The 11,881-nt window shown below is 41.3% G+C and overlaps 1 long non-coding RNA gene across 1 annotated transcript in view; it reads right to left on the bottom strand.

Annotated features, from left to right (window-relative positions):
• LOC147918053 (uncharacterized) overlaps positions 1-11,346 on the bottom strand; it is a 49,717-nt gene extending 38,371 nt beyond the window's left edge. The window contains exons 1-2 of the long non-coding RNA XR_015549147.1: positions 11,225-11,346; positions 10,761-10,900 (exon numbers count right to left, since the gene is read on the bottom strand). This is a non-coding gene — a long non-coding RNA (uncharacterized LOC147918053). The remainder of the gene's footprint in view (positions 1-10,760; positions 10,901-11,224) is intronic.
• Between the last annotated feature and the right edge of the window lie 535 nt (positions 11,347-11,881).

Raw genomic sequence — 11,881 nt, 5'->3', positions numbered from 1 at the left:
AGATAAAAATAGAGTTTTTTTTATAGAAAAGGTGCTCATTGACTTCATTTATAGGATATTTGTCACAAATAGTAAACCATCTCAATAACTAAAATGAAGTCTTAGCTAAAAAAAAATTTTCTTAATGTGACTCACAATCAAGTTAACATATTCTCAAGAAAATTAACAAGAAGAAAAATTCAACTACCAAAAGTGCAGGGAAGGAGACATACTCTAAGAAAGTTTAATATTCAGAGTGTTGTTTCACCTTTCGTTAATGTAATATTTAGAATAGAACTTAGGTGATATGCAAGGGGAGGTAAAGGGAGATAGTGTTTTAAAAGATATCCAGTGTTACAGATTAGTTCTCGGGGAATTTCAATCCCACTAGAGAATGTTGCCTCAATTTTGGGTGCTCTATAGACAAAAATTAGCCAGGAGCTTCCATACACATATTCTTTAGGTTTTTCAGCCTTCTGAATACCATTTTATAATGGCAGCTATCTCCCTAAAAGATTTTAATTAGGCAAAATAGTCACTTCTAGGGAAAGATTAAGAAGGTAATTAGTTAATGCCATTTCCTCTTATTATGGAAGTTCCCGGAATATTTAGCTATTTTTCATTGTCAGCTTTTTAAAATTCTTATTGCTCAAACTCTTGAGATAAAACTGTTAAGGGTGTTTTCATTTAATAAGCTTTAGACATTTAGAACTATTAATATAACAAGCTACAAGTATTGGTTTTTGAAACAGGCTGCAGCTCTCTAGCATTTTTAATGAAACTTTTCCTTATAAGGAGATGATTATGGTTGTCTTAATGACCTAAATAAAAATGTGGCTCAAGAATGGTTATTCCAAAGAATTAAACTTAGTTTATTTCGAAATCTGAACAAAAGTCATCAAGTGATGTTAGTTAATCTCTTACATTTCTGGCATCAGCTTTTTAGAAACAAAATGGTGTTACAGATGTCAGAATATTGATTGCATAAAATCTTGAAACCCACAAACTCGTAGGCTTATGTCTTAGTAATTTCTGCTGTTTATGTAATTTCAGCCCTACGCGTCACCGAAAAGTTATTTATCTTAAGAAACTGTGGCCAAATTTGGCGGGTAATGCCGTCTGCCAGTGTCTGCAGATGTATTGTTTCCGCCTACATTTGTGCGTGCTGTCTGTGGTCTTTAAAGAACACTATCTAACACCAGGCAGGAATGTCAACTCTCTGTTCAGATTTTTTCCTATATTCTTAGAACTGATGTTACCCTTTCCTAATTTTGTCAAATTGTTTGAACTGCCTTTCTTGAAAGGTGGATATTATATCATCCATGTACTAGACAAGTCATCACAAGTAATTGATGCTGTGTCAAATTACAGCAAGATTTTCAACAAAGTAACCACAGAGGTCAGTGCTAAGGCAAATATTTAGTAAATAATGACATTTTAGATATCTAAAGTGAAAAGTATGATCTTAGGAAAGCAATTGCAAGTTGGGCGAGAAAATTATGAAAATGAGGTTCAGAAAAATGATTGCAAAATAGTTCAAGCTTAATTTGACCTAATTTTTTTCTCAATAGAAGAAAATGAACTAAAGGAATAAAATTGTCCTTGACCTCTGTTTGAGTGCTTTAAAAAATTAACAAAATAATTTATGGAAAAGAATTCAAAAGGATGAGCAAAAAACTTATTTGGAGGGTGTGTACACAGTTTTTATAAGGCAAGAAAGATGACTAGAAAACAGATGTAAATGGTTTAGAATTTTGATTTAAGCATGCACTGTGTGCAAAATGCCTTTTAAATTGAACACATTACGCTGTCCTAGCCCTTAAGCAGATTCCATCTTGGATACTACTGAAGCATTTCTTTGAGGAAAGTAACAGGTTTAGCACTAGAAAATTTAATGCTATCTTAAGCTTAGCTTGAAGGAAAATAGAGAATAATAGCTTTTAGATTCATCTCTAGGTCTAGATTTAGAGAAGGCCAATGTCACTCACTTTATTAGGGAACCTAAGAAGATGAACCAACAGGTGGGCTTCTGACATCCCGAAATCAACAGTAATAACACTCTCAGCTGGGGAGTGAGTAGCACAAATCAGCAAATGAAAGAGCCATCTGATAATTTCTTTCTCATCAGAATTTTTGCGTATGTTTCTTATCTACATTCTATCCATGGTGTGTTTTTATATGTGTGTATTTAATTATATATTCACCCTTTGTGTAAATTCCTTCTGTAACTTCTCTGAAGACTAGCATATGATCTAGAAATGACTCCAACTAGGACAAGACCAAGACAGTAAATCAGAAACAGATGTATGGCTCTGTAGCCTCACATTGTTATTTCAGCTCTGTCCATAAGCAAAAGGAGCAAGGGGCTGGGGAATCCAACCCCCTCTGAATGTCTCTCAACACTTATCTTAGTGCTTTTTACCCAGTGGAAGTTTATTTATTTCTTCTGGTGTGTTGCTGGTCTTCCTACGTTCAAGTGTTCTGATAAGAAACAAAACCAGTCCCACTGTTTGTGTATGTATATATGAGTAATCTTTAGACAAGTGTTAGCAATGCTTCTTCACACTTTGCCCCAGAGTTTGTGAAATGAATGCCAGGTATTCTGTGAGTGTCCTTTCTGTCATTTTAATTTTTTATTTTAAAACTCCATAGATAAATGGCCATATGAAATGTGTACTTCTTGTAAAAAGAAAACTCATTATCACTTTTATGTGTAAAAATAAACATTGGTGTCTTACATCTCATTTTTGTGTATTATGAGGAAGCATCTTTCTTGCCTGTCCCTATACAGTGTGACTAGATTAGCGCCTGGCATTTATTGAGTGGGTGTTCGATAAGTATCTGTGGAGTGAATGCATTAAATTACATTTAATTAATTTGCTTTCTTGGCAAGGTATTAGGCCAAAAGTCTCTCTTAATAAGGGTGCCTATTTTCCTAAGTTTGGTACGATTTATTTGATAGGGAGTAATACCAAATGGTAAGAAAAATGAAATGCCACATTCTTCCTTACATAATCTCTCTCCAGTAGATCATCTCCTCCCACCCTTCCCCCACCCCCTAATAAATATGTAATTTAAATGAAGGCAAGATTTTCATGCCAGGCTTTAGGTTCAGAATAGCCCTAAAGGGATATTTGCACTTTTAGTTGCTATTACCTACAGTGCCTTTTTCTCTTCTCTATCTCAAATGTATTCATTCTTGTTAGACTCGCAGAAGTCTCACTCCCTTTACAAAACCTTCCCTGATCACTCCAATCCAAATGATCCTTTCCTTGATTTCCTGTATCTAGATTATAAGTTTCTGGAAGGTAGAGACTGTTTTATATGTCATCCCCCCACACCCTGCGTTTCTTATCACCACATTGGAGACTCAAGTACTCAGTCAAAACTTTGGGGTTGACTAGGAACCTGACACCAGGGCGTATTCCCAAACCCCACCAGAATAAGGACAGCCCCTTTTAGTCTTAAACATCTACAGGATTATACTGTTTTCCCTTGGTAGTCCTAAGACTTCCCAGCTCCCCACCCCCATCCCAGCCATATCAGTTCTAATTTCTCTGCATTCCAATTTGCTGGTGCTCCATTCCCATTGCTTTGACCTCAGTGGAGACAGAACAACTGGGACGTTCTGTCTCTAATAACTTTGCACATCCTAGAATAAGAGGTGAGTAAGGAAAAATTTCATAATTATAGTCATGTTTTTAGCTCCTACTGTGTGCTGAGCACCATAACAATAAAAAAAATCTGTTTTAAGGACTTGTAAATATGTATAAAGTACTATGGGAAAGCATTATCTACACACTTGATTATGCTTTGCTAATGTGATTCATCTTCATACATGCAGGACACTGTTCATCTTGGATATTTCTGAGACAGCTTCAATTCCAAAAATGTCAGTCCTTGTTGATGTGTTCTGAGAATCCCAACATTTCTGCATCCAAATTGCATTTCTAAGAATGTCTCTCAACTAGAAGCAGTGTGAAATTGTTAGAAATGCATTCCAGTTTTTTAGCTTTGAAAATATGTCCATTATGACATGTTTCACTTGAGGCTCCCTCTGCTTTGGGAACTGTCTGATGTGTATATTATTGAGTAAAATGGAGAGTTTTCCAGTGTCTTTTGAGCACTGAATGAGGCCTTAAGTATTTTCATTGAGGTTCTCACACTTAAAAGTATAGATGGAGAACGAATGCTCCCTTACTCACACTTTGTTGATTAAACATGAACCCTGACTAGAGGCAGCATAACACAAAGGAGTCAGCTAAGGCTGGCTTTTCACTGTACTGTGAACCTGGTTTCCTCAGCTGCAAAATGAGTTCATATGCGTACCTCATCATTCGGAGGAATAAGTGAGAGCATGCCTCCTAAGTATAATGGTGACAGTACATAGTTGTTTCCCTTCCCCCCTTCCTTTCTTACTCTAGTTTCCCTTCATCTCCCTCCAACAGGGGAGCATGGCCTGGGAATATTCTTACATATTTCTTAACTTTTTTTTTTTTTAACATATCAGGACTTTTAAACTATTGAATGGAAAATTGCCATAATCTGGGATGCTGTGAGCCTGACACTATGTAGTAATGCTAATTTTCCACACATTGTGATGTTCTGTCTGTCCACCAGATGGCAGGAGTTACTTTGTCATGTTCTGTCAGCTATCCAGACACATTCGGACTGGTGTATCAGTAAGGCTACTAAACAGAAAAGAAGGTACACAAAAATACTGGCCCTTACACAATTAAAACAATTTACCAGGCAAAGGGGGAGCTAGTAGTCATCTACCACACCCTCATCTTTTCTAGCACAAACTTCTCAGATGTTCTGCTCCTTTTCCCCTGGGCTTTTGCATACCCTGCTTCCTTTGCCTGGAACGCTTCTCCATCAAACCTCAGCCTCCGTCATCTGGATAACTCCTGTTCGTCCTTCAGGGCTCAGTTCAGATATCACCACCTTTAGGAAGCCTTCCTTGACCTCTCATTTTGAGTTCAATGCACCACACCCTCCCTGATCCCTGGATCCTGCTCATTATTCAGCACCTGCTCAAATATTGCCTCCTTTAACAGGCCTCCCTGTTTACTAAGTTATCATCTCTTCTAGAATCTAGAACAGGGCTTGGGACAAGTAGACACTCAAAATCCTATGGTAAGGGATCACGGTGCTCCCACAGCACGCTGGAGCCTCCAGTCATTCCTGTGTGGCCCTTACAGCATATATTATCAGTCTCTCTTATCTGTATCACCTACTAGATTGTTAACTTCCTGATAAGAAGAATCATGTCTGTTTTATGCACCATCATATCTTCAGTGCCTCGCACATAATCAGGCCTCAATAAATGTTTGTTGAAAAATGAGCACACATAACTATAATGTACACATATGCACACAGTATGACTACAGTGAAGCAAATGATTTCTTTTTTGCTTTTTGAGGAGCTCAGTGAAGCAGAGGTGGAGAAATGGCAGCAGGGACCTATATTAGGCTTTTTTTGGCTACAGCAGCATCTGTATGTTCAGGGTCAGCAGGTGGGCTTTTGATAGCAGCTGCACTAAATGAATAGGTCTTATGTTGGCCTGAATTCTCGAGTGAATTTAGAATTAATGTCAAACTTCGTAGGAAGTTAAACATAGTTTGCAGAGCCAGCGATTAGGAGGCCACAGAAGATTTGAAGAGAAAGAAAAGATGTTTGTGAGCAGCCATCTGGTGACCAAACAGATACGGTGATATAAAAACATGCAACAGGAGAACCTATGTGGCTTTAGACAGTTAGCTATGAGAAACGAGGCTGAGGTGTAACATTCAGAAGAAGAAAAAGACTCATAGACTTGGACATGAGAAGCACTTCTGAAGACGTGCTCTGGGTCTTGAGCAGCACATGGTGCTCATATACACATGTCTGAGGCCTCCTCTGTGAGGGTCCCAAGATAAAGGTAGAACCCGGCTTTGGCCAGAGTCAAGAAGGGTCTAGATAACTTCCTTTTTTTTAAGATCCCAATATATTATTTTAAAAAGAATGACAAGATGATAAAGCAGGTTTACAAAAATGATAATCTTTAAATATTACATCTAACAAATTAACATCTTTAACATGTATATAATTCGCAATGTATTAAGCCACATGAAATTGTTGATTTTCAACTATTTTGTGACCTAAAAAAACTATTTTGTATAGTTCAGCTTAATACAACCTCACCTGGAGATAAATGTCAGAAGTGTAAATTTGAGGCGCTGCCCTTCCTTCTCATGACTATGAGGACCAAGGTAAGTGCTCTCCTGCCCACCCCGACTCCCCCAGTACTGACTATGGCCTTAAGGTTGAGTGTGAATGTGAAATCTCAACCTCCAAACAAAGCGTTCTGAGCTCTCTGACCCAGCGGTGGAGGCTGAACATCTGGCTAAAAGAAAGCTGCATTCTAGAGATGAAGCCTATGTATGTATTAAGGGTGAGGAAATGTCTGATATGTCTTTGTAAGTCTCCAAGTACAAATGCTGGAGGCTTCTCTGTCCCTAAGTAAGTTCCTAAGTTGAAGAAAATGCAACAGTGCCTGACATACAGTGGTCTACAAAAATATTAATTGACTGGTTCCTTTTCTCCTTCAACTGATCATCTCCTCACACTCTACTGCTAAAGGTGAGGCTGACTCTTTTGCTTACTCTCCTCCACTTGAATAGTGAAAACCATGCTAAACAACTCCAGTCTTTCCATCCCCTTGCTCCCTGCTCCCAAACATGCGCCCTCCTCCCTCCTTAATCTGCCTGCTCTCCTGCTGCTTCTGCCTTCACTTCCTCTGCATCCCCTTTGCCCCTGCCTCCTCCTGTAACCACTGACTAAAGACAAGCCAAAAGGATTGATAGTAAGTGAAGAAGCCATTGCACTCCCCACCCTCATATCAGATCCTAAACTGATCTTCCCTGGCCCTGAGGGGTCATGAGGTGCACCTGGTGCTCTCAATAAAGCAACGTTGTTTTGATAATCCAGCCGGACCAAGATGTTTAAATTCTTCTCACTCTCTCACCACCACAACATGAGAAGCATCCAAATATGTTGCAACAGCATGGCCCTGGGCCTGCAGCTCTGGAGTTATGAAATGTTGCAGCAAACTCTCCTTGTACAGTGATGTTATCAGCCAAGGTCTCTGTCCTTAACCCTGTCAGTAAGAATTCTAGGGGGCTTTCTCCTTTGTGCTCACAGATTTTCAGAGGTGTCTCCCTGATGGAACAAACATCTGAAATCTTTGCAGGAGTATGGGCAGGACTCCTGGCAACTCCCTTTTTCCTTCTCAGATACCATGTTTATACAGTCCGTCTAAGAGGGGACTTGGAAGTGGCACATGAGCCCCCTGAACCTGATGCTTCCCTAAGTGCACATTTAAGGGGCGACAGATGTTTGAATTGGCAGCTGGGCCGCAGTAGGTGGAAATAAGAACATTGTGTTCCTTTCCATGTGGAGTCATGTATAGTTTCTCCAGCATATGATGAAGTTGCAATAAGAAGGAAAATCTGGAATTCAGTTTTTTGGTTTTCTTCTGGATATAAATTTTAGGGAACCTCTCCATCTTGTAAAATCTCATGGCACTTTGTACGTCTTTTGGAGCCTGGCATCGTCATGCCTTTATCCTGCCTCGCATTGTCGTGATTTATATGCCTGTCTTATCCTTGAGCCAGATCTTATTGATTTTCACATCCCAGCCTCATCCCTTTCCCCACTCAGTGTCTAGCATAGTACTTTGCACAGAGTAAGCATTCAATGACTATCTGTGGAATTGTCAAAGTTGCTTTGGAGGTGTTTTCATCCAACCCTTCCATTACCGAATTTTATTTGGGGAACTTAGTATTTAAAATATTAGAAAGATGGCTGTAGGAGACTCAAGTTGAGGTGTATGCGCAGGTCTCAACAGTTCCCTTTTGCTTTGGGAAACTCTCTAATACACAGGAGTGGTTCTCCACGCATCACATCAGTCTGCCCCCTCCCAAACACACCCCACCATAGCTGACCAGGCAGGGTCCCTCATATTTTCACTTCCAGATATTTGAACCTTTAAGCAAGTGGGCTTGAGCTGATACTATTAAAGACTGGGATCTTGAGGGAAGATTTGAAGACATATCTCTGGGGCTGCCTTTGTTCCCACTTCACCTGGGGTCTGGTTCTTCAGCTCCTCCAATTATGTGTGCTGTCCCAGCATTGTTCCAGGAAATCCCTTTTGTGCTCAAGTTAGCTAGGGTCAGTTTATGTTGCACATATTCAAAGGACCTGAGCAAATACGATTGCAAAGGGCAGAAAAAAAGGCTACTGGGCTTTGAGGCCTGACACTGCCTTCCACTTGCTGTGTGATATAGTTCAAGTGACAAGTCACTCTGAACCTCACACACTCATCTTTAAATCACCAGAGATTCAAGCCAGTGCTGGTGAGAGTACATTGAAGGATGGATAGAATTGAAAGATGCAGATATGGCAGAGGGAGTTCATTCTAAAAACGAGGTACAGCACAGGAGAAGACATGGGTGCAGGAAAGCAGAGGCCTGTCTGGGAAGCAGAGGGAGCTCCTCTGGAGCATGAGTTTCCTTGCTTTACAGTATAGGATTTATTATTATTTAGATATGGCAAGAACAACAGATTATGAGAGGACTGCTATTGAAAACATAGTTATACTCACAGGTCCCAGGAGAAGGGGGCACACCACACCACAGAGGGCCACACGGGGAAGCATTAGGGTCGGTCAGGAAGCAGAAGGAGCAGGGAAAAACACGCCCAAGAGCCTTTATTGTGGTTTCCACGGGAAGGAATGGGTGTGACAAGGTAAGCAGGTTTAGGATTGGCTAGTTTGAATAATTTCAGTGGGTTCAGGGGTATAGGGTTTGTCCTTAGTTGTTTGGTACCTGGCCCAGTTGTCTGGTACCTGGCCTTGGGGTATTTTGGCCAGAGGACTAGTGGCCCTGAGTATGATAGACTGATAAAGGTTGGGGATGTGGGCTCCGAATTGGTTGGTCTGCCTTTGAAAGGTGCACTCAAGGGCTAGTTGTTTACTATCTCTAGGAATTGGCTAGCCTTGGGGGCAGGGGCAGTCCCTCTGGGGTCAGCAAGGCCCCAGACGTCAAAGAATCGATATGCAAAAAAAAAAAAAAAAGACATGGTCGATACATTCCTCCAGCAGAGTAGCAGGACTGGAGGGAGGAAATGGGAGTTGAGACTAGATCACAAGGAACCACAGATGTTAAGCTACGTAGTTTGAGTTTCATTCTACACATTCTTCTGTGACACCCTGAAGGATTTTAAGCAGGAGAATGATACAAGAGCTGTATATTAGGAATACTCTTCTGGTGTCTTTGGACAGGATGAGGTAGAATTTAAAGATCAGATCAACAGGACCTAGTGACTAACTGGATGTGGGGATGAGGGAAAGGCAGGAATAAAAACTAACTTCAATATTTCAAGCCTTTGTGATTGGAAGATAGTATTACTATTAATGGATACAGGCATCTGAGGAGAAGGCATCTCCAGTAGGAGACTTGGGAAAAAAGTGGGCATAAATAATGAGATGGGTTTCAGAGATGTTGAGAGGGAAACGGCACCAGCACATCCATGTGACCACGACCAACAGGCAGTTCCCATGTATTGTTGCCCTGTGTGATTATATAGCATTATGTATAATGCTCAGCTCCCCAGCTATGTCAGAAGAACCTTAAAGAACTGATGTCTTACTGTCTTTGTCCCTCCCCAATACCTGGCACAGAGCATCACTCCCTTGGTCCCTGCCCTTTGGGAGGTTAACCTAGACTGTTTCTCAGGGGGCACATCCACCAGGACTTGTCCACATGAAAAAGGAACCAGTCTGGGCTCTCTCACTGCCTAGCAGGGGTCTAAAGGTGTCACAGGGTTACACATCCAGGACACAGATAAGAGACTTAATTCCAGTGAACTTTGGCTTCCTCATCTGTAAAAGAAGGAGCTTTCTAAATGTTCTCTAAGATCTTTTCTGGTGCTAACATTTTGTGAATCATTTTTGAGACTTTGCGATGCTAGAAATGGACCTAGTGGGTCAGAGAAGTTGCTGTTTTTCAACAGGAAGTCATTGTTTTTTCAATATCAACTTTAGGCAAGCCTCTTCCGTCTTGACTCCTACAAGACCTTGGTAATCTGAGAAGCAGTTAATTCTAAAGGTGTTAGTGCCTTCCTGTTCCCTTCCTCATCATCTTAACCTTGACCTCCCTTTATGCATTGACTCCTTTATGGGGTAAGGACCCCCCACCAAGTTGGCCCATCTGTGGGGGTGAGTGGCTTCCAACTTCTGCTTTAAACAAAATAGGCAGATGTCCAGTCACTGAATCAAATCAGGGCTTCTCTGGAGTGTCCTAATTCTTCTGTAAGCACATGGATGTGAGCGGACCATTCAATAGTGAACATACCATGATGAAGAAGAAAAGAGCCAGGAGAAAGAAGGAGAAAAGGAAGTCACATTTATGAAGGGCCTTCCATATGTGGCTCTCTACTGGATTCCTTTTTAACTACTCCCATAGTGCCTTAAACTATTATAATATCATCAGACTTGTAAACGTAAGTTCAGTGTGTCTCTTCCCATTCGAGTATATGCTCCATGAAGACAGGGACTCGACTCCGTCTGTCTTGTTCACTTCTCTATTCTGCTTCCTCACAGAGTGCCTAGAAAATGGCAGCTGCTGGGTAAATATCAAATGAATGAATGGATAAATACATTTAATCCTAACAGATCTGCAAAGTAATAGTATTTCCATTTCATAGAAGTTGAGGCTTAGAGGGATTTAGTGACTTACCTGTGGTTACATGGTTAGAAAGTTGAGGAGTCGGATGACTGAAGGTGGTGACTGAAGCTGGGCTCTTTCTACTCCCTTTGCATGTCCTCCATGAAAACTGCCCCAACCAAGAGTGCCATAGCCACGTTCTCTGTCTGTTCCTTGAAACAGAAATGGACCACAGCTAACTTAAGGAAAACAGAATTTATTGGAGTGATATCAGGGACTCACAAAATAGCAGTGTTGAGAAACTGGAGTGGAGCTGGGATTCAAGTAACAAGTGTAGGTAAATTTGAGTGAGGGCCATGGAGTCAGATCCTCTCCAACATTTTTTTCCACTCTTGTCCATCATTCAGCTCAACTCAGAGTCCAGGAGGCAGAGTTTAATTGGACAGAGGAGGGCAGCATACCTGTATTGACAGCCCCACCAACCCTGTACATAATGGGGAGAGGAAATTCCCAAAAAAGGAACCAAGCGATCTTACCAGAAAAAGCAGGAGCGTGTGCTGGGCTTCCAAAAATATAGCAAGTGTCCACTAGAAACTGTTTCATGGAGGACTGCCAGCATCCTGAGCCAGAAATGAGTTGTCCCTTCAAGCCACTACTTTTCTCTTTCCTCCTCCAAGAGGTAATAATGGAGGGTGGGGGGGAGGGGGGAGGAATCTATCACAAAGCCATCTTTGAGTGCCAGCTGGGCTCCTCCTTAGAAGTTACTGAAGTGTTGAAGAAAGTGAGAACTCACTTGTCTCCCAATCCAACACCCCCCGGTCAGACCTGGCCTGGCTGGCTTTGTTTATTACTTCTGTTGTTATTCACACCTTCCTGTGGGATCATTTCAAATCCCCATTTCCTGATGATCCAACATCCTTCTGCAATCAACTGGCAGGGGGTGAAGCCTGCCAAAACCTCAGGTAGCAGCCCTGCCCGGCACCATTTTCAGCAACATCCTGTGTTCACAGCTTTCCAGCTCAGCTCCAAATGCCAATTTTGGTTTGCGAAAATTTCCATGGCCTCCTGCTAGGCTGATGTTCACATATCCCAGCCCATAGGCACAGTGACCTTGGCCAGATTATATTCCTCTCATGCTAGGCCCCAGCCCCCACTCTCTGCTTATGCCATCATTACCTACACAGGACACTTTT

This window comes from Ceratotherium simum, chromosome 2 (genome assembly GCF_057802395.1).
Source record: "Ceratotherium simum simum isolate JZ-2026a chromosome 2, ASM5780239v1, whole genome shotgun sequence".
Taxonomy (NCBI): domain Eukaryota; kingdom Metazoa; phylum Chordata; class Mammalia; order Perissodactyla; family Rhinocerotidae; genus Ceratotherium; species Ceratotherium simum.
Note: the sequence above shows the minus strand (reverse complement) of the source record. Positions and strands in the feature narration are given on the sequence as shown.